The sequence below is a fragment of the Cetorhinus maximus genome, chromosome 7 (genome assembly GCF_964194155.1).
Source record: "Cetorhinus maximus chromosome 7, sCetMax3.hap1.1, whole genome shotgun sequence".
Classification (NCBI taxonomy): domain Eukaryota; kingdom Metazoa; phylum Chordata; class Chondrichthyes; order Lamniformes; family Cetorhinidae; genus Cetorhinus; species Cetorhinus maximus.
In genome coordinates, this window is record NC_135885.1 from 103,645,441 (window position 1) to 103,665,314 (window position 19,874).

A 19,874-nucleotide genomic window follows, 5' to 3' on the forward strand; every position below is an offset into this window, starting at 1 on the left:
GAAATCATTGGGGAAAAAAGCCTCAGGCAATCTAATAAAACCTTGCATTCAAACGCATTATCACTGATATTGGGGAAAAAATACTCCATTGTAAAAAAAATCCTTAAGTGCCTATTAAATTTATAAATAAACAAGAAACCACATCAAAGACAAATTCTGTTATTACAGCTTCTTAAAAGTGTCATTAATTCTTGGATCAATCAACCAGCTGCTGAGATGAAGACATCTATAGCTTTTGAAACTCAGCCAAGCATTCAGTGTGACTACAGCTATCATAACAAAAACTTCCAGATACATTGCCTGAACTGACAGAACAGAATGGTGTCCAATTTCCATTTCAAAACAGAGTCCCTGTCAATCACTGGAGAGAAGTAGGTACTGAGATAATCTTTCTTCTTTCAAAATCAGGTTTTTTTTTATAACAGCTAGAGCTGTCAGTCAATTTAAATCACAGCATAAAACATGGCAGCAGAGGCTGACAGGACATTTTTCTTACATTTTAATGCATTAAGGCACTTTCTTCAATGGGAAAAGTACTGTAAAATATAACGACACTTACACAGTGGTGTCCGCTTACCTTTGCAGGACAGATCCCTATGATGGAGCATTGCATTAAAAACATGTTTACATTATAATGCAGCGTCTAATAAACACATTTGAATCTGTCAAAACATTTAACACTTACCTTTCAGAATGTTCCCAACTCCTCAGAGGGCTTCCCCCAGTTGTTAAAAACTCTCCAAGGTGGTGTGGTTTTTAGGGTTTGCAAACCTGCACAAGCATACAAAAATTTGAATGGGAGAAAATACAATTTTCCTATTATCTTCACAATGGGACCCTGCCCTCAGAAGAGGTGCATGTGTGTTTTACACCCAAGGCTTTCCCAATCCATGAAAGGACCACAAGAAAATGGTGTCTGATTGGGAAGGCGGAGAAAAATTGTTTATCCAGCAAAAAAAAACTAAGGGCGGAATTTTCTGTACCTGCTGGTGTCAGCATGTTTGGCGGCGTGAGTGGACAATATGGCAAGAAGGCTAAAAGTCGGTTTCATGACGCCGTGAAACTAATTCTCAATGGTCCACTCTACCTGTCAATGGTGGACTGCATTTCCCGTCATCAGACGGCGGGAACCTCATTGTAATACATCTGCATATTATTGTAAGCCCAGCTTGCCCCCCCGGCGTTGGATCCTCTGAGTAGGCTGGCATGCAATCACGCCGATGTGTTTTACAACTGTACATAAGTGACGTGCACTTTGCTCGGGACTTCGAGGTTTGTTTGCCTACCTTGCTTCGGCACCACTCATGGTCATCAGCACCAGGCTTTACAGACAGCACTACATCACTTTTAGGGGGGCTCACAGACCCGTCAGACCAGCTGTAAGGTGGAGCTGGCTTCTCAATGGCTGCAGGGCTAGGGCTTGCTTGGTGAATGGGGAGAAGTGGCCTCAGGCAAGGGAAGAAGCTGCAAGGTGAGGACTGTTCTGGTGAAGGGGGTATCCCAGGGTATGTGGAGGGGCACAAGTTGATCTGTGCAAGTGGCCTCAAGATGGTTAGGGCTAAGGAGGTAGTCTCCAGAGGAGATCAGGCCAGATAGAGATGTGAGTGTGTGTGTGAGAGAGTGAGTGGTGATGTTCCTTGAGCTGGCAGTGATTGATATGCCAGTGAATTTGTGGTAGGCTTGACTGTGTGAGTTTAAAGCGATGAGATGGTTGCCTTACCCTGGCAGCATTCACTCATCCTCAATCTGCATTGGATGACCAACCTCTTCTGAATCACAGCATCATAGAATTGTTATGGTGTAGAAGGAGGCCATTCAGCCCATCATGTCTGCACCGGTTCTCTGAGCATTTTAACATGGTGCCAATCTCCTGTCTTTTCCCCATAACCCTGCACATTGTTTCTTTTTAAATAATCATCCAATTCCCTCTTGAATGCCTCAATTGAACCTGCCTCCACCACCCTTACAGGCAGCACATTCCAAACCCTAACTATTCGCTGTGTGAAAAAGTTTTTTCTCACCTCACATTTGCTTCTTTTGCAAATCACTTTAAAACTGTGCCCTCTGGTCTCCACCCATTTACGAGCAGGAACAGTTTCTCCCTATCTACTCTGTCCAGACTCCTCATGATTTTGAAAACTTCTATCAAGTATCCTCTTAGCCTCCTCATCTCCAAGGAAGACAGTCCCAACTTCTCCAATCTTTCCTCATAACTGAAGTGTCTCATCCCTGGAACCATTCTCGTAAACCTCTTCTGCATTCTCTTCAATGTGTTTACATTCTTCCTATAGTGTGGCACCCAGAACTGTACACGATACTCCAGCTGAGGTCCAACCAGTGTCTTATATAACTTCATCATAACCTCCCTGCTCTTGTACTCTATGCCCTTATTAATGAAGCCTAGAATACTGTATGCTTTAGTAATAGCTCCCTCTACCTGTCCTGCAACCTTTAATGACTTATGTACATATATACCCATGTCTCTCTGCTCCTGCACACCCTTTAGATTAGTGTCCTTTACTTTATACATTCTTTCCGTGTTCTTTGTACCAAAGTGTAACACCTCACACTCCTCCACATTGAACTTCATCTGCCACCTATCTGCCCACTCCAACAATGTGTCAATGTCCTTTTGAAGTTCTAAGTTCTGTGCAGCATTGGCACTGATCACCACTGCCATAGCCTACCATGCTGGAGTGGTCAGAACAGGGCCAAAGGATGACTTGGCACGCCTCTAAGGCATCCAAAAGGCGCTTGAGGCACACTTCACTAATCTGTAATGGGGAAGGAAGGGGGTGGGGGCGCTGTAGTCTTCTTGCCTTTCAGGGCCATGACTTCTTTGCAGCAGTCCTGGGCTGGAAGCACTGAAAGGTGTTCGCGCAGCTGCACTTTAAATGTGGCGCCCGGCATGAGGGCGTGGTGAGGTGATGACGTGGCAGGCAAATCACAGCCTGCCTGCCATCGAAACAGCATGTTTCCCGGGAATGCATGATTAATGAGGCGGGATTGATACAGCGTGAAAAGCTGTCATTGTGGTTGGCAGATAAAATGTCCTTTTTCCTGCCCACTGCCACACTTAATGCAAATCTAGGATGATTCCACCCTAAGTTTAACATTTCACAACCAATTCACACCTCTATCGGGAGACAAAAATCTGGCCCATTGTGTCTGTTTTCAACGTTGTAAACACAAAATACTTTCCAGAAATATTGGGGAACCGATGGTGCATCAAGAATGAGAAAATTAAAGAAATCAGTATAAGTAAAGAAATAGTACTGGAGAAATTAATAGGGCTCAATGGCAACAAATACTTTTGATTCCAGAACAGTTCCTAAGGATTGGTTGGTAGAAAACTTAACCCCACTATTGAAGAAAGAAGGAGGAGATGTAAACGGGAACTATAGACCAAATAGTTTTACATCACCAGTAGGCAAAATGCTGGAAGAATAAGAAGTTATCTACTTGAATTGTATAAGATTCTTAAAGGGCTGAACAGGGTAGATAATGAGAAAATATTTCCCCTGGCTGGAGATTCTAGAACACAAGGTCACAGTCTCAGCCTAAGGGTTTGGCCATTTAGAACTGAGATGCAGAAGAGTTACTTCACTCAAAAGTTGGGAATGATGGTTATTCAACTTGGGGGAGGTGGACAAAACATAAAGGAAATTTGGCACATAGTGGAGCATGAAGGAAGGGTTGTAGGCCCAACGATTATTTTTGTATGGTTTTTGACAATGACATGGAGACGCACGTGCACTCACAATGACCAAGACTTACACTAATGGTCTCCTGTTGTGCCTCACACTGATCCTATTGCCATTCGCCCACCCTGAGCCAGATCATCCCTCATGCATCAGAAAAAGGAAGAGATGGCTGAAGATACACCATCACATCTGACCAGCCCACAATCCACTAAAACAGGCACTAGCAGTATAGAGGGATGAAGGAGCATGTTTAGGGTCAATGGCATGTGATGAAGGAGCATTAGCAGCAAATGTGTGGATATCTGGTGATTTCCCTGAGGGAATGCAAGCTCATGCAGTGCAAGTAGGGGATGAGGGTTCTGAGAACAATCCTGCACCCTCATCTTCCACGGCTTCCCTGGCCCCTCCGCCAGAGCCCTCATCAAGTTAAGTGTTCCAGTGACCACAGTTGCCCCTGCAGAATTGCTTGAACTGCAGCCTCAGGTAGGTCCCCAATGGCCACCACACACTGCAATGACTTACTGACAAAGAGGTGAACAGCCTGCCTCCACCTCCCCTGAGGCAACAGGGGGAGCACCACATTGGAGTGTTCGCAAGCTCAAGGCGCCACAGCAACTCAAGCACTGATAGATACACAGTGGCGTAATGCCTAATTATGAATACATAAATTTTCATTGCCTGTAAATGCACTCTATAATTTTAACGACGGATGTTTTGTGTATATTTACTGAGTGGCACATAAAATTACCTGGTAAACATAAAAATGGGTGTTCTTACCAGTGTCAATGAAAATTGCAGCTAGAGGTCCATCTCTCAGTAACGGGACACATGTGGAGGGTGTAGCCATGCAGGTCCATTAAAGGAAGATTCTCATTAATACTTTCAATGCCTACAGTAGTCTACCTTAGGGTGTGGACATCATGGACCCTTTGACCATTTGATTTCCATCCATAGGTGTCATTGAGAAGGTTGTGCTGAGCAAACTTCAGGAGAAGTGGCAATCCATCTGGTGTAGGCCAAACCATAGTGGTGAGATGAAGGCAGTGGCATTATTCCTGCACATACTCAGTGAACACACAGCGGTGCCCTCACAAGTCAGGACTATATTTGTCTTTGTGAGTACTGACATAGAAATGATGCGCCTGTCCTTCTCGGCATTAGAGGCCGTGGGCTGCGGTAAGTTGCTGCACTAAATGTTGTGGATGTATCACAAGTCCACCAGTGGATACGGATTAAACTCAAAACAGGTAGACGGTTTGCCTATCACAGGGACACCTCTATCCTGCACAGTCTCAAGTCGCTGCATTTCTGCTGGTCCAGCAGTCATATCTGCATGTGCTGAGTCTCACCTCACACTAGACAGGTATACTGTTGATATAGGTGGCAGGCTTCAGTTCGGTACTATGTGACCTTGTATACATGTCTTTGACAGCCTCTAACACACTTGCAGGCCCTCTGTCACAGGGCATCACAAGGCCAATTCCTCGACATAGGTGAATCCAATCTTCTGATGGTGTGGAATTCAGTCATTGTGATGCCAGACAGTGTCAAGGGCGCTTTCTTTCTTGTTGGGGAATGGGCATTTCCTGGAAGGTGTGAAGTGCCTATGTTGTTGAACACTTATGTCATAATCTGATTGCCCAGCATTTGCTGTTCAAGGTGCAGCTAGATCCTCAAGACTGCCTAGGAGAACTGCCTCTGTATTAAGTGTTCTCTGGTGAGAATGGCATCATGCACTGAGCTGGCCTTGGACACACAGGCACATTCCTCACCAATTCCTCTATTGTCAGCCATCTCCTCAGTGGCGTCTCCATCTGAGCCGAAGGGGTACTCCTCCTCCACCTCCACCTCTTCCTTCTGCTGTTTCCTTTATTTGCTGTATATGGGAAGGTGCTGTGCCCATTTCTTTAACCTTCCTTCCTGGACAACACACTCCTTACCCAGTGAGACTGGCTGTCTGTTCTGTCACCAACTTGGCTGACGATGCAAGGAAAGATGAAGAGGCCCCCCACACGGATGTGCCCTTTCTCTTTTCCAGCCACCTCACACACTCCTCCTCCTCACTTGAGGTCAGACAGCAGCCTCAAACTTGGAGGTAAATACAGCTTTTAAGCTACTACTTTACACAGCTCCATATAAAGCTTACAAACCTTTAGCTCAGGCCTTCACAGCTGTTCATGTCTCCAACACGTCGTTGTGAGACACACACTACAGGTTGAGGACATTTTGGGGTGCAAATTGCATCTACTTTTCTGCAGTATATTCAAATGGTGCAGCTGATTTATAAATGATATCTGTGCACCTCACATCTCGCCCTCTTTTCCCTATCCATTGTTATGATCCAAGACCAGGCACCAATTTTTGTTACAATAAAATTAGGGGCCAGTAACTTTTTCTTTAAGAAGTAGACAGAATTTGAAATCCCAGATACTGAGACTAAAGCCACAAGATTCCACGGTTTTAAATAATCAGAAGAATTTTTACTATGCAAGAGTCAACCAAACAGTCAATACTATCTACCTTATACTCTAACATATAGTAGTCATATGAGGTAAACATGCAATAATGAGCAAACTGCGGTTAAACACACCACAAGCTATGCATCAAATGGCAGGCACATCCAAGACAGATTCCACAAATCTCTCAGCAACAGAGCCAGATGTCGGTGATCTCTGAGAGTCACAAAAAATCGTATAAAATCCTGTCATTGTCAAGAGGGATTTCAGCTGTTCTCCATTGAGAATATAACTCACGATTTCCCTCAACAGCTGCTCCAACTCAGACTGGCCCAATGATTGCTCACCTCCCAGTTGCTCAGACACAAAGAGTGTGTCCCACTGGATTCACAAGGCTGGACCCCATCATCTAATCACTGGCCTGATCCCAGCTCTCTAGTTGCTCTGGGTAGAACGGCACCATTCCTGGGTTTCCCTAAGCCCCAGCTCTCAGATGCACCGAGCAAATACAGCTCCAGAGATTCCCTGAGCCCCAACTGCCCACAAGCTTCTCTGAGCCCCAGCTGCACAAGGAACTAAAAACAGCATTTCAGCTGCCACCTCTTCAATTCTCGACTGGGGGAGCGGACAGCTTCAATGAGCTGACATCTCCTTGAGCTTCACTGAACTGACAGTGCTGCCCTGGACTGCTGTTCACTCTGACCCTTGAACTGATCTGACCTGTTAGATCTCCCAGTAGGGCTAGCCCCTGTTCTTAGGCAGGGACTATAATGTATCAACCCTTGGTACATGCTGCACCATAAATGTTACAATCTCCAGTCAACCAAAGGTCACTCCCATACATGCTAACCCACAATGGCTCCACACAAAAATACAGATGAAAATTCAAAACTATAGATTCCTTCAAACAGTGAAAATGGTGCATGCCTGAAATGGGGGCGATACTTCTGAATTTGAGTCCAATCCAACATCTTTTAGCTTCTGCGGAGGCTCCCTGACTCCTCAAAAATTTGGCCTAATATGTCTAAAATATCTTTCATACCAGAAACGGTAACCCAGTGAAAGGTAATTCCAACCAATCTGTAATGGGCGTGAGTTCCATGACCTGAGTGGAAAATGGCATTCCTAAGAATCACAATCTTTTGGAAATCGTAGGGCAGCTCTTGATTTTACATCTACCAAAACTAAAAATACTGAGTTATACTCCTGGAACTTCTTGAGATGCACTCTTTGTGAACCCCACACCCTAATATAGTGCCATAATATTGTGGAATGAGTTCAGTTGCTGAATGCTGGTTGGCAGCAATCTCTAGAGGACATTCCATTATCCAAATGGGCCTTGAACTATATTTCATGAAGCATTGATCATCTATATCAGTGTTTATACCAATGGCCTTCAGATGATTTCATAATCAGCTTATTGTACAATGCACTTTAAAAAAATGAATTGATATGTCATAAGCTTAGTTGGATGAAAGCCATATTTTATGCATAAGATGCATTGCATTGATTATGTACCTTCTAACTTTATCATCTCCAGTGAGAACATCTAATAGCTCAGCACTACCTGTGTGGGCAGGGGAGGAGCGAGACTCGGGGCCAGCGCTCTCGCACATGCGCATGAAAGAGCTCTTCAATCTCCCAGAGGCTCAGAGCTGAAGACAAGGTTAGAACAGAGATTCTGCATTGGACAATTCTTTGGCTATGCTTCAGTTTTGCCAGAGCTGACCAGACATTTTAACAGTGTTTATTATAGGAGTCAGATAAAGGAGTCTCTGGGCAATCTATGCCATTAAGACTGTCATGAACCTATTTGAGATTCTGCAGGAATGTGCTATTTCAGTGATGATAACCTCTGGTGGACTTTAATGGAGTGGAACTACCATTGCAGGTGGGCAGTTAACAGATAGAAAACAGAGAATGGGCATAAATGGGGCTTTTTCAAGTTGGAGGCAGTGAATAGTGGAGTGCCACAAGGATCAGTGCTGGGGCCTCAGCTATTTATAACCTATATTAATGACTTAGATGAAGAGACAGAGTAATGTATCCAAGTTTGCTGATGACACCAAACCGTGGCAAGCTGTAGGGAAGGCACACAGAAGCTGCAAAGTGATCAAGACAGGTTAGGTGAGTGGGCAACATGATGGCAGATGGAGCATAAGATAGGGAAATGTGAAGTTATTTACTTTGGTTGTAAGAATAAAAAGGGAGAATAGCTTTTTTTTAAAGTGAGAAACTTGTAAGTGTTAATGTTCAAAGAGACTTTGGTTTGCTGGTACAAGGAATGCAGAAAGTTAGCATGCAGGTGCACCAAGCAATTAAGAAGGCAAATGGCCTTTATTGCAAAGGATTGCAGTACAAGGATAAAGAAGTATTGCTACATTTACATTTGTACAGGGTTTTGGTGAGACCACATCTGGAGTACTGTGTGCAGTTTGATCTCCACATTTAAGAAAGGAGATACTTGTATTGGATGCGGTACAGAGAATGTTAAATAAATTGGTCCCTAGGATGAAGGGGTCGTCCTATGTTGAGAGGCTGAGTAAATTAGGCTTATATTCTCTGGAGCTTAGAAAAATGAAAAACCTTCAAAACATTGGGGAGGTTTTTCTCTCGCAATCGGCTGCGCGCCGCCATTTTACATGGGTGGGCCAATTAAGGTCCGCCCAGCGTGCTGTGCTCCTGGAAGCGCTGAGTGCTCCCTATGTGGGCAGGGGGAGGAGGGAGAGTCGGGGCCTGGAGCTGCCTCAGGGAGATTACTTTGATTATGAAAATTTTAAATAAAGACAAAAAAAAAATCAGAAATGTCCCCTCATGTAACAGTGTCACTTGAGCTGGGACATGTCAATGAATTTTAATAAAAAAATGTATTTGATTTATAAATCCTTCATGAAACTTCATCCCGCCCATGGATGAGGCTTCACGATAACTATGAAGGCTGCCTGGGCTTCTCGCCTCCCGACAACCTTAAGGTTGGAAGGGCAGCCCTGTTAATTGTTTCAATTACTTCCCTAATGGCCTTAACAGGCCTTTGACAGTTTGGCAGGCGTGCAGCCGTCTCTGGTGCGAGCCTGCCGAACTAAAGATCAGAATGATGCGCGGTGACATCAGGACACATGCTCGACGTCACTGCGTGTCATTTTACACGTCGGCGAGCAGGGCCCACCCCCGACCAGAAGATTCAGGCCATTGAAACCTGCAAAATTCTTAAGGGGCTTGATAGGCTGAAAGGATTGTTTCTATTGATTGGAGAATCTAAAGCACAGTGGCTTAGTCTAGGGATCAGGGGTCAATCATTTAGCACTGAGATGAGGAAAAACCTCTTCACTGAAATGGTTGTGAATCTTTGGAATTCTCTACCCCAGAGGGTTGCGGATGCTGCATTGTTGAATACACTTAAGGCTGGAATAAAGATTTTTGGTCTCTCAGGGAAGTAAGGGATATAGGGAGTGGGCGGGAAAATGGAGTTGAAGTGCAAAATCAGCCATAATTGTATTGAATGGCAGACCAGGCTCGATGAGATCTAGTCCTGCTCCTATTTACCCATGTCCTTATGACTTGAGGACCAAATCCGTTGAGTGAGAAAAGTTCCGGAGGCCAAGTTGGCTGAGATTGAACTTGGTGCCACATTTGACTGCGGATTAATACTAATTATTTTAATCTTGTGAGATAGCCTTTGTTGTGTCTGCCATTCCATGCATAATTTCTAGTTAGTACTGATTGTAATTTGCTTGTTAATTCATGTTTAATTTCCATGGATTCTGACGTATGTTAAAGTAAAGCTACAAAAAGTGGAATCTTGTTGGTAATTTCTTCATTTGGGGGTCATTCAGTAAATTTGGTTATTTTGGTTTATGATTCTCCCACAGGAATTGTAACAATATATAACTTTAATACACATTTTACAGAACTAATTTACTCACAAATACACACATTAGGTAAGGAGTCCATTACAGCGGATCGACAAGAATGTCACATTGTGAATTAAAAAGGATAAAAAAACTTGCACTTAGGAAATCCCAAAGTGCATTACATCCAATGAAGTGTAGTTAAGATTGTAATGTAGGCAAAATTGACTGGATTGCAAAGTAAAGCACACAAGCAAACACCACTTACACACACTGTAAGGCAGCTTGAAATATTTTCAAATTATCATGCATAATTTATCATTAGTTAGAGTTCATGATGGAAAAGATTATACAGCATCCGTGAAAGAAATAGGCTTCATGGTATTTTTTCTCATGCCAGCTTGTTTCTGTGATACTGCTCTGTGAGTCAGATGGATGATGGGTTCAAGTCCCATTCCAGCACTTGAGCACATGATCTATACTGACACTTCAATGCTGTCTTGAAAAAGTGCTGCACTGTTGAAGATGTAGCCTTTCAGATGAGATGTTAAATTAAAGCTTCATCTGCCTATTCAGATGAAGGTAAAATATCCCATGGCTCAGCTTCAAAGAGTTTTTCATATATTCTGACCTCTTTGACACCATGGCATTCAGGCTTTCCCGACAGGGAATGCGTTTATACAATAGGTTTGCCCATATTTGTGTGGGTGTATTGTAATAATATGCAAATGACAGAAATATATCATCCAATGCAAGTCAGCTACCTGTGCCATAGCAATGCTGGACTCTGTAGATGCTGATTTGCCAGTGTTGTCATGGCTGATCCAAGGCCTGAGCAATCGATTGCACAAGCCTAGGCACCAATTTTTAATTTCTGTCAAAATTAATAGTATTAGTACAAATACATAATAAAATTAGTTACTATTTTACTATGTTGATAATTTCTTCAACTTCCAGACATATTTTTAAATCTAACATAATTTTGAATAATTTGAATAAACTTTTTGAATGGCAAACATCCAGACTCAGAATTTTGAATGTGTTCTTCAACAGAAACACAAACTGCTTCCTGAATCAAGTGCATCCTGCAATGCTTATAACTAGTAACATCTGCACAGCAAGTGGTCCCAATCCCATACAAAAGCTGACAGCCATGAAATTGGACTCCATAATGTCGATAATTTTGGTGCAATGAATGCCATTTTGGTAGCAAAATGACATATTTACCTCACAGGCACATTTCCAACATGCCCATTCCAGATGCCAACTTTGTGAGGACATTAACACAAGTGCAGGAGCATGCACTAGAAATATGCAGAATAGGCAGATCATGATGTCAGTTAATGTATAATGCTGATTTTGACACCAGCACTGCCATTTTTGACCTTGCTACTCCAGCTAATGCCCTCTTTTAAACAAGCACAGCTGAACATGCGTTCAGCAGCAGGAAGGACCACCCTGAATCCCACAAAAGTGCTATTTAAAGGGATCATCAGTCACTCTAAGGTTAGCCGCTGATTGCTTCCTGCTGGTTCCATTTGAGTTTGTAAAAGTGCTTGGTGGTTTACATGGTTGTTTAAAGTTAATGACGTTGACAGGAAATGGTGCTACACTTGGAGAAGGCCTTGGTGTTGGCTTCAAGGATTCTGGTCAGATCCACCCAGCCATGGGTGTTCAGACTACCATCCTCTTTGGAGTGTAGCATGAGAGGGAGATGCAACAAAGAGGACAAGCTGCTCATATAGGTAGGAGCAGGAATGGGAGGAAGGGAAGAAGGGTTTTCAACAGGAGATCTTGTCCACCTAGGGTCTTTTAGATAGAGAGGACATCACTTACCTCACACCTAAGCCACTAATAATGGTGTGCATCAACTCTGTTTGGAATATTTTATAGTGTTCTTATGAATGATGCCCCAAAATAACAGAACAAAATTCCTGGAAACTTATGCCAAAGCAATGGTGTATGTATGGAATAACGTAGATTTTTTATCCGAAAGATCAAGGCAATTCAGGTGTAAGACAAGCCACACATCAACCTAACATGGAACTATGTTGCCAATCCTTAACCTTGGCTGGGCCAAAATCCTGAAATTCCCTTCCTAGCAGCACTGTGGGTATACCTACACCACATGGACTGCAGTGGTTCAAGGCGGCAGCCCACCACTACCTTCTCAAGGGCAATTAGGGATGGGAAATAAATGCTGACCTAGCCAGACCACGTCCTGTGAAAGAATAAATAATTTAAAAATGATTTGTGATCTGAATCTCCAAGATCACTTCCAAACTCACATTAAGTCCTGTTCACCCATAATGCCTATGCTTACTGACTTAAAATAGCACTTGATCCACCAACAGCATGATGGTAAAGCAATCGGACATGCTTTACAAGTGTGCAATCAGGCAAAAAAATGACACTGAGCCAAAGAATATTGGGACCAAATCCAAGAGGTAGGTTTTCAAAAGTTTCTTAAAAATGGATTAAAAGGTGGTGGGGGGGCAGAGATGTTTAGTGAGGGAACTCCATAGTGGGCTTAGACAGCTGAAGTCACGGCTGCCAATGGTGAGTGAAGGAAGTGGAGGCTGGATAAATGCAAGTTGAAAGAATGCGCAATCCTCAGTGTGTTATAGGGCCGGAGGAGGACACAGAGCTAAGGAAGAGTTAGGCCAGAAAGGATTTGAATAGAATGATGAGAATTTTAGAATCAAGGTGTTGATGGATTGAGAGTCAAGGTACATCAGTGAGCATAGGATGATGACTAGTCCCCTGGTGTGAGTTAGGATAAGGGCAGCAGAGTTTTGTATGAGTTTAAGCTTATGGGTGTTAAAAGATGGGACGTCCATCAGGAAAGCATTATAATAGTTGACTCTGCTAGATCTTGCCACACTCTTCTTCCATCCTCAAGCTTACACTCTATTCCCTCAAATTCAATCTAACACTCTTGTTCTCTAAACCAGGTCAAGCTGGTATTTTTCCCCTCTTTCACATTCAAACTGGCACTAGTGCCCACCCACTCCCATGCAATTCCAAACTTCATGGAAAGAATTTTCCGGTCAGCGAGCGGGGACAGGGCCTGCTCGCCGACACGTAAATTGACGCGCGGTGACTTCGGGCGGGCATCCTGACGTCACCGTGCGTCATTTAGAGTTTCAGTCTGGCGGGCGGGAAGCCAACTCGGCTGCACACCTGCCGAACTCTCAAAGGCCTATTAAGTCCTGTTATGAACGAATTAAAACAGTTAAATGAGCTGCCCATCCAACCTTAAAGTTTGGCGGGCGGGTGAATAGGCCAGGCTGCCTTTGCATTTTTCGTGAAACCTCATCCACGGGCGGGATGAGGTTTCATGAAGTGTTTTAAAATTCAATAAAAATTATTTTTAACATTCATTGACATGTCCCAGCTTATGTGACTCTGTCACATGAGGGGGCATGTTTTAAAAGTTTTTAAACATTAAACTAATCTTCCTGAGGCACCTCTGTGATTTCTGCGCTATTTCGCATGCATGTGCGAAAGAGTGCAGGCCCTGACCCCGCCCCCCCCCCGCCCCCCCCCACCCGTACAAGAAGCGCTCAGTGCTTCCGGGCGAGCGAGCGTCACACTAGGCGGGCCTTAATTGGCCCACCTACGTAAAATGGCCGCGCGGACCCAAATCAGAGCGCTGATCGGGTTCACACTCGCTCCCGCCTGCCCCCGCACAACCCCACCCCCGACGGGGGGAAGATTCAGCATTAGTTTAAGCTTTTACCACTCCCACTTCCTCAGTTCCTATTGGCACTCTCCCCCTCTCATTTCATACTGGCGGCCTTCTCCCCCCCCACCATCCCCCCACCAGCCCCACCCCCACCCTCTGCCACCCCTCCATCCACCAGTTCATGCTATTACACCCCTTCCTAACTCCCCTTTAGCTAATCCTGGTATTCTCTTCTCACCTTCCTCTTTCTCCCCTTCCCCATGAAGTACCACTCTCAGCTCCTGTCCCCTTCCCTTTCCTCTGCATTGCCATTCATTTTCCTAATTTTCGTTTCCTCAGAATTGCTTCTTTTTCCCTTCAGAGTCAGACACAGCCTGAATCAGAACAAAAATAAATGTGATTCCCTGGCAGAATGAGTCTCAGTCAGTTTAATTCCACTTCCAGACTGTTTCCCTTCAGAACAAGCATGGGTCTTTACTGTGGATCAAGGGGCACACATTTGGCATTAGTATGAAACTTTCACCTTCATACCAACATTAAATTTATAGACTTTAAATGCACCATTTGTAAGACTTCTGTATCAAAATAACAATTTATTAGAAGTTAGTTATTGAAACATTTCCTAGTGAAATAATGTTGTTTCAAATATTAATTTGTAGAGTCCAAGGTTAACAAAGCAGGCAATTTGTGCTTATTTGCAAAGTACTGTCCCAAGTACTATTGTGTGACACAGAGCACCTGATGTGTAACGACTGTTTAAAAATCCCTAACTGTGGAGTTATTTTTAAGCTCATCAAGAGAAGAGAGATTATTGCTGGGACATGGAACAATTTTCTATCTTTGAGACCAACTATCTACCTAGGTGAAGCATAGTAGAATAAAGTCTCTTTCCCAAAGTCTAAACTTCAATGAGCGAAAGAGGAGAAAAAAAATAGCCAACTATGCCAATTTCAAAGCACTGCTTCCTTGCCGGCCGATATGGACTAGCATTGTTGCTGTCTGATTTCCTAAATGAAGGAGAGTAACGTGATCGTAGGTAGGCAGTGAAAGTTGATTATGATGGATCGGAGCTATGTTTTGGTTCTACTTACATATTTTATATATATTTGGTGGTGTAGGCTTCTCCGTACACTGACATAAGCAGAGTTATCTGAAACGCATCCAAATCATGAAAATGATAATATGAAAGTAAAGTGATATTAAATAATTTAATTCCCATCAAAGGCTATGTTAATTAAAAGCAACTGGCCTCGGTTCAATGGTTTGATTGGATTTAGTCTGGATAGACCCATGTCCATCAAACTGCAAATTAGAAGCAGACATCTAAGGGTGTCAATTTCTATTGTTAGTTATAGTTCTGTAAAATCATAGCTGCAAACAGTTGATTATTAAACTTGAATCAATAAACCTCTGAAAAACAGGACAAATTTGAAGATGATATCAAATTGAGGAAGGCAATGGGGAGTTATCGTTGTAAAGTTGAAAATTGCAAATTGGAAGGAAAAAAAAGTCTTGAATATATACTATTGGTAATATAGAAATTGGTAAAGGTGAAATGGAAAGGAGCCTGGAGTTATAGTAGATTCAGTTGACAACATTTCAAATCACCGTGGTACAATTGTAACAACAACACATGCATTTATATACTATTTACAAAAAAATGAATAAAATTTCAAAGTACTTTGCCAGAACAGTCGAGTATAATTCTGAGGGTATCCTGCTAAAACAAATTATGCTCCAGTCAGAGATAACTGTCTAATTTTATTCATGAAAATTAAAGCAAAATATTTGAGCCATGTAGGCCCAAGGAGAAGAGTCCCAGAGAAGAGTCCCAAAACTGATCTCTGCTGTCAAAGGATTGGACTGTAAGGAGAGATTGACAAAAAAAGGGGGCTCTGCATCCTTAAAAAAAGACTCACAGGGAGGGGACCTCACAGAATTCTACAACCAAGTAGCATAAATCATTAGATCAATAGAGCATTATTATTGAATAAGCCAAGATAATATGTTACGGACAGGAGGGGGTTTTAATTTAAAAAGCTCTGATTTCTCCTTTCACCACTCGTCGGTAAACAGAAAGGTGTTTTGAATTTGATTTCTCCCTTTACAAGTGGTGGTGCATTTCCCAACCCTTCATTTCTGGTGCGATCCAAATTTGCACACACTCAAACATGATGGGGGGGCGAGGGGGAGGGGAGGGGGGGTCACTTCATAACCCTCTGTGCATTCATACATTAAAACAGAAACAGGGAAAGAAAGATTTACAGGGCAAAGACCACAGAACAAAGAATGATTGTTTCATGTTAGTCCAGTGAGTCCAGAATCAAAAGCCCAATGGTGTATTCATTCACAGAGGTCAGCAGGTTGAAAACTGATGCTGGATACTTCATTTCTCCAGTAGAGATGACTTCCAAGATGAGGTAGGCACACAGAGATGAAGTTGTCTTGTAGGTGATGGTATAGATGTTCAAATGTTCCACTAGAAACAGTGCAGGTGTGGCCAGGCATTTAAAACTGGACAGAGCCCCTTTTCTGTGCTGCTGCTTCATAGATGGAAAGGTGGCAGACTGAGCTTTTCAGTTCCACAAGGCAATATCACAGGTTCCACCAGCAAGGGGAGGGGGGGTTATGTCACATGACTCCCATCTCTCTACTTTGACTTTGACAAAGGTTGTATATCCCTTTGTCTGGGTTCCTGAGATTGTTAATGTTCCAACCATTATGAATTTGAAAGAAAAGTCGCAGGGTTCTTTGTCCCAGCAGACTAGTAAATTCTGGTTGGCTAGCCTGGGCTCTGAAATACAGGTGGGCTTCGTATAGTTCCATTTCAATTTGGTCTTTGCAGCCCACAGGGGTCGTTAGCGCCTCTCCAGAGATAATGAGGCACAATCCCTGCGATGCTGCCAAATAAATATTTTTCAAGGGTCACAGCCAGACATGGCTTCCCCACTACAAATAGGATAAAGGGCCACAGGTTAGAACTGATTAAAAGATAATTTCATACAGACACCAGGGAGAACATCTTCATGCAAAGAGTGATGAACACTTGGGTTCATTGTTCTGGGTAGGAGAGTGAAGGCAAAACCTTAGACCCATTGCAGAGTTAAATGGATAACATGATCTTAAGTTTTTTTTCAGTGAATGGATGAGTTAAGATTGGTTGATTTGTCTGCATTCATCTAGTGATTAACTCTGTTTTTGGCTAAACACCAAACATTCTCTGTGGTAGAAAGTCAGGGGTAAATCTTTCAATTTGTTTTAATCTCTATCAGTGGCAGTTTCATTCAGAATCAGGAAAGTGTGGCATTATGTTTTCAGAAACGAACTTTTAAGGAAAGCTTTCCTTATATTCATATCAAAGACACCAAAATACTCCAGAGTAGGGCTATTCAAGGAAAACAAGTATATTTTGGGTTTAGAGCAGCAATACCCACAGAATTACCGGAATCAGGAAAAAAAAAAGAAAAAGTTTGCATTTATAAAGCACCCTTCATGATCTCTGGACATATCAACATGTTTTACAACCAAAAAGGTACATTTAGGCATACAGGCTGGGACTTTCTGGCCCCCTTGTCATGGACCCACCGTGGGTGATGTGGCGGGCCAGCCAAAGGTCTATTGATTTTCAGCAGGACCGTAAAATCCCAACAGTGGGTGGGGCTGGAAAATCCTGGCAATATTTACTGTTATGATGTAGGAAATGGGAAAGCCAATTTGTGCACAGCAAAGTCCTATAAACAGCAATGAGTTAATGGCAAGATAATTTGCTTTTGTGATATAAGTTTGCAGATAAATATTGACCAGAACAATGGGGAGAACTCCTTTTCTTTGGTGGATAATGGCATGGGATCTTTCATATCCACCTAAGAGGACAAATAGGAACTTAGTTTAATGGCTCATCTGGAAGATGGCACATCTAACTTCCTCAGTACTGCACTGAAATATCAGCTTAGATCGTCTGCTCAAATTTCTGGAGTTGGACTTGAAACCATAAACCTCTGGCTCAGAGTTGAGAATGCTACCACTTAGCCAACACTGACAAAAATATATAAATTCAAACCCGCTACTGCTCTAACTTTCATGCGGGCTCTGAAGGTGATATTTTATAAAATGGTTATGTTTTAAACCTTTTCCTTTAATTCAGGGTAAAATGGGATAGTGGAGGGGGGCACATGACCGTACATAAAGTCTGCCTTGAGAGAAGCCCATGTGAACTGATTGCAATGGGGACATGGGGACCAGGTAGAAGCACTTTGAAAGTTAGCTGCTAGTCTTAACACCTGGACACAAAAGGGAAGGCAGCTGTTCTTGCTGCTTGCAGACTCACAGACTCCCAGAGGCATTCAGACCAAGAGCTTTGGGAGAGAGGAGCCAAAACAAGTGCTGCTGTGCCAAGCAGAAGAAAAGGACTGTTTTTAGGGGAACCACCAAGCGGAGGATCGGTGAGGATGGAACACCCTATTTGAGGAAACAAGGACTGTGAATAGCTAAAGACCACAAAATCACCAGAGGGTACCTTGCAATGGAAGTCCTTTCGATAATGCTTAAAGAGTTAAGTGAAGGGGGCATTAATTAAAAGGACGCTGGAAGATTCAGCCTCGTGAAGCAGAGAGAAGGAATCCTGTTAAAGACTGGAGGAGCTTTTGACTTGAATAAAAAGACTACAAGTAGAATTGTCCCAGATTTGCACTAAGTGCAGTAGCGGGCGGGTAAAATGACATTTTACCCGCCGGCCACGATGGCGGGTTTTCACGCCGTATCATCCTAATTTCGCCACATTATGTATGTATTCCCGGGAAACATGCTGTTTTGATGGTGGGTGAGCGCTGATTTGCCACCCGCCTTCACCTCGCTGCTTCATCACACTGGGTGCCATATTTAAAGCCTGGCTGCGCACATGCATCTCAGCACTTCCAGGCCACAACTGCTGCAGGGAAGATGTCCACGACAGGCAAAAAGACCTCAGCTCCCAGGTTTAATGACACATCACTGGATCACATTTTGGATGCTGTGGAGGCCCATCACAATGCCCTCTACCCCGACTTTGGCCACGGGATGGGCAGTGGTATTACCAACCAGGCTTGGGTGGCAGTGATCAGCACCAATGCCCTGGAAAAGAGGACAGCCACCCAGTGCAACTACAGGATGAATGGCCTTATCCATTCTGCCACAGTAGCTCACTCTTCTCATCACTCTCGACTCACAAGCTCATCACACATCTGCAGGGATTTCACACTTTAAGGGACAACACCACTAACTCTCACACACACCCTCAAATCTCTATCAGATTCGTATCCTATCGAACCCACATCCTCATTCCTGTCCATGGCTCCACTCGCCACAGAAACATTCAATGCAGTGCCATGTGACCTCTCACACTCTCCCTCCCTGTTTCCACAGAGGAGGAGCTGGCTCAAAGCAGCAGGGAGAGGTCCCAGACTGGGGGTGGAGTGGCCCACATTAGGCCCCTCACTCACTTTGAGGAGTGTGCCATTCCACTGACTGGTGAGGATATGGACTATGCCTATGATGACAGTGCGGTTGGTGGCAAACATCCACTTGAGGATTCTGCACCACATCATCCCTCTCTCAATGCAACTGTGAGTACTCTCTCTCCTGCTTTTGCCTCTGCTGCCACACACTAATTGTCTCTACTTTGGTTCACAGGGAGATCTGCCAAGAGACCCACACCCTCAGCCAGCCAATCCCTCAGCTCTATCCATGTCCTCATCTGCAGCCAAGAGGACTCCTTCTCCAGTAAAGAGGTGGAAATAAGCAGCCCGGAAGACTTGTCACTACAGAGGGAGCATCTGGTCCACGAGTGAATCTGGAGGGAAAAGTGTGTGTGTGGTAGGGTCTTTTGGAGCCTTGTGCAAGCACTCCCCCATGCACGCAGATCCTTCATGTTTGACACACAACTCAATGTCCTGAGCATTTTGAATGCTATCTGCTGGGGTTCGCTTTCAGTTGTCCATCTGAGCTGACCTGCGTCTCCATCCACCCCCGCCCCAATGCAGCACCTGATCTCGCTCACCACTACTCTTGTTTCACTTTTGATTTGGACATCATGGTGCTAATTCGGTTTTACTTTCACTTCCCTGTCCTTTACTCTCCCCGAGTCACCCATTTCCTCTCCCCCATCACAGTTTACCTCCCCTGGCATCACCTTCATCTCCCC